This window comes from Wyeomyia smithii, chromosome 1 (genome assembly GCF_029784165.1).
Source record: "Wyeomyia smithii strain HCP4-BCI-WySm-NY-G18 chromosome 1, ASM2978416v1, whole genome shotgun sequence".
In the NCBI taxonomy this organism is placed as follows: Eukaryota; Metazoa; Arthropoda; class Insecta; order Diptera; family Culicidae; genus Wyeomyia; species Wyeomyia smithii.
This window is the reverse complement of record NC_073694.1, coordinates 88,274,848-88,278,502: the sequence shown is the minus strand read 5'-3', so window position 1 is coordinate 88,278,502 and position 3,655 is coordinate 88,274,848. Positions and strand designations below refer to the sequence as shown.

At 36.1% G+C, this 3,655-nt stretch overlaps 1 long non-coding RNA gene across 1 annotated transcript; it reads right to left on the bottom strand.

Moving 5' to 3' along the window:
- Positions 1-242: 242 nt before the first annotated feature.
- Positions 243-1,347, bottom strand: LOC129718491 (uncharacterized). Its single transcript, XR_008726923.1, has 3 exons — positions 685-1,347; positions 524-624; positions 243-466 (listed from the first exon to the last, which is right to left on the bottom strand). It is a non-coding gene; the product is annotated as an uncharacterized LOC129718491 (long non-coding RNA).
- Between the last annotated feature and the right edge of the window lie 2,308 nt (positions 1,348-3,655).

Genomic DNA, 3,655 nt, shown 5'->3' with positions numbered 1-3,655 from the left:
ATTCCAAAAAGTTTTTAGAATAAAATACAATGAATAAAGCTGTTTTTATTAGGATCACCCTATTTCGGAGCTGGTCACTCTGACGACTTAATGAAAAAATACGGCGGTTTGGTTATTTTCATCGAAAATCCATGTCTGCAATTTTGACCACAATTGAAGCCCTTTGGATGAACAACACTCTTGGGAGATAAACCGAAGTGCTTCACGCCAGAACCGTAACTAGATATATATATAATAATCGATTATGAAAATATTTAAAAAAAATTATTATTAAATCTTAATCTTAATATTAATAAACATTATTAAATAAAATAAAATAAAATTATCCGTCATTTGTATTTTTGGTCAACACCAAACGGAACCAGCTCTCAAAACTGTCCTTTGTAGCTTGTAGTGGTTCATTGACCCAATTGTGAAAATTTGAGGCATCCGAAGAAATTGGTTGCTTTGTTGTATTCTTGGTCTTCTACAAAAATAACAACATGAAATAGTTATACGAATAATGTAATAAACAGTAAAATACCTTATTTGCTGGTAATTTCAAAAGCGTTGGAAACTGCCTAATTTACCCAGCAAAGTTATCTCCTGTATCTCCAGTAGCCAGTAGCTCCTGATCGATTATTTCTACAATATCAATAGATTTAAATATTATTATTTTCAAACACTATTAATTGAACTAATTACCTAGTACACAAATCGGCATCCAAGAGCAATGATAAATTAATAATCCTGTATCATGTTACCCAGTCAACTATCTGCGCCAATCAAATCTGCTTGCTGGTTGACGCTTTGCTGTTGCCGGGAAGACGATCCAAATATTCGGCAGATTTTTGTAGTACCTTGATGGTAGCGACTTATTCCTTTTTTCTATCACCATTCTCCCAGAACTAACGGCAAACCTCAATCAGTTTCTAGCGGCTTTTTTTTTCACGCGAAACAACCAAAACATTCTCGGCGACGGCGATTTGTATCAACTGGAGGTTTTTGAGAATGGATTTTCACAAATGTTCTTTAGAATTTACTTACACTTCACAAATCAATAAAAACTATTCGGTTTATTAATTTTTTTTTCAAAAAACTAACACCAAACGGCAGAAAAACAAGAAAAAACTACCGGCGCCGGCGATTCGTACAGCGATTCGCAACTTTTGACTGACGTTTGCGAACGAGAGCAAAAAGAATACGGATACGCATTCGTACGTAAACAAGAATGGCACGTTCGTACGAAAGCAACGATGTTCGAAAGCTCGAATTGGTTAGAACGAATCGGATTCGTATGCGTTCGTATGGCATTCGTACGCCGCTGCTGCTTTCGTACGAAAGCGATACGGCCGTAAACAAGAATAAGGGTGACGTACAGGACTTCGTATGTTCCAATTCTAAATATTCACAAGTCCGGTGGTAACAGCTACGGTGGTGACAGCTCGCGCCAATTAATCAGCCCGAAGTTTTAAAATAGTATAAAGTATAAAGTTTAAGTGATAAACGAGTGACAGAATGATAACAAAGCGAATTATTCGTCGGTGAACAGATTTCGATCTAAGGTGAAAACTGTGTGAAACAGGGTAATTTTAATGATTGAAAAGGTTAAGAAAACTGTTAAACAAAATTGATAGCTAGGAAAGGTGTTCTGTGAGACTTAACAGAGACAAAGTTCGGGAAAAAAAATTTTGCACGCGAAATGAATTGTTTATGTTTAAAAAGCTGATCTTGGATGCAGAAACGATTTAGAGTGAAATATATGTGTAACGATTATCAGGGTGTTCTGAACAGGGAATAAACACCAGAAAATAGTAAGGAGAAACATTGTGTACAAACTTTGATAGTGTTAAAAACAAACTTGGTTCTCGCTCGAAGGAAGAAAAATGTAAAAATGGATTATAGTGATAATGAAGCAACACAGTGGGTACTTGCATAGTACATACTAGGAACAAAAGGAAGAACAGTTATATGATTAATGAAAGAATAATACAATAATAATACGAGAAAAAGACGAAGTGAAAAATTAATAAAAAGTAACAAAAACACAAGTGCGAAGCTACGTCGCTCATAAAACATAAGATTTGTTGTGTATGATAAGGATTTTCATTACCAGTGGGTAAAAAGTGTAAAAAAGTGTTGGAAGAAGCCCAACATGCACGAACTCGATTTATTTGTTTCCTTTTTTATACGAATCTGTTGCAACAGGAAGATGAATTTTAACCGGTAAGTTCTTGGGTTTTCTTCCCTATCACAAAAAAAAACATTCATTTCGCGCATAAATAATGTGACTCCGTACCAGCGAAATAAACTAGTTGACATTTGCACGACCTGACTAATTAAATAGCAGTGCTTGCGGCAACACCGATGGCGAGACGAATTATAGAACGCAAACAGACAGAGTTGCGCATTTAGAACTCTCATAATTATTCTGAGTGAGGGTTTTAGCACACGACTGGCAATTATTAAGATCCACACTGCAAGTATGTAAATTGGGGGCTACGTTATCGTTAGCGATTTAAAAAGAGCGTGAGAGCCTTTGCGGTCGCGTCTTCACTTATACCATAGACTAAAGAGACATAGATATCCAAGTTGGGCTTCGCTGCATATAATCTCAAGGCAACACTCTGAACTTGCCATCTGTAGGCCGTTGGGTGAACTAAAGCATATCCACTCGGAAAAATATCATGGTATTCCTTATCATTTCATATAGTGAGCTTGACCAGATTCTCACACCCAGAAAAATACCATGTTACTTTCAATCAGATTTGTACGGCGGTTTTCAATCGACTTTACAATATAATCTAGATGATTTGGTTCTCAATCGACTATTAAAATTGGTACAAACAACAAATGAGTTATGCTAATGATGACTAGAGCAAGATACCTGACTTCATACATTTTGCTTGCAACACCTTTATAACGGTGCCATCTGATGACCTTAAAACTGTGATTATTAGCAAAATCGATTTATCATGCTCAATCCGCTAGATGAAAACAAAAACCAGATGGCAATATCGTATAAGGATATTGAAAATTAGATGATAGGACCATACAATGATATTGAAAAACATGCTTCACCTTTCACCACCTTGTCGTCATCACCAAATTAACAGTATACAAATTAGTTCAATTTTCGTTCACGCGTAGCGAAACTCGTGTCCGCTGCATACTGCAAGAGTAACGTATTGTGTACTAGTCATCTTTGGTTATGCTTAAAAACATATTGTTGAAACGACTATGAACGATTAGTCATACTATCATCAAAATAAATAATTTATATCATGGTCATCTCACACATTGACATTTATTTTAGTCCTGTTGTAATAAATTATTGTTATTATCTAGACCATATAGATTAGTCTGTTAAAAACACCGCACAAATCTGACCAAGCCTAAAAAGATAGCAATTACCTTAATATTTTTCTGTGTGTGCTCATTAAATGTAGTTCACCCAACCGCCATCATACTCGAAGGGGCGCCACATTTTTGTTGCCCGTATTGTTGGTTGAGTTGGATATCTATGTTTCAATAATCTAAGCTTATACTCTATAGTAGCATACGCTATAATGCTTGTCGTCCCGTTCTTATGCCACCAGGTTCAATCGGTGACGTATTTTACAGTGTTATTGCGATCAGCTGTGCCAGGCACGGCCTTGGTCGCGGTTTGTATGCA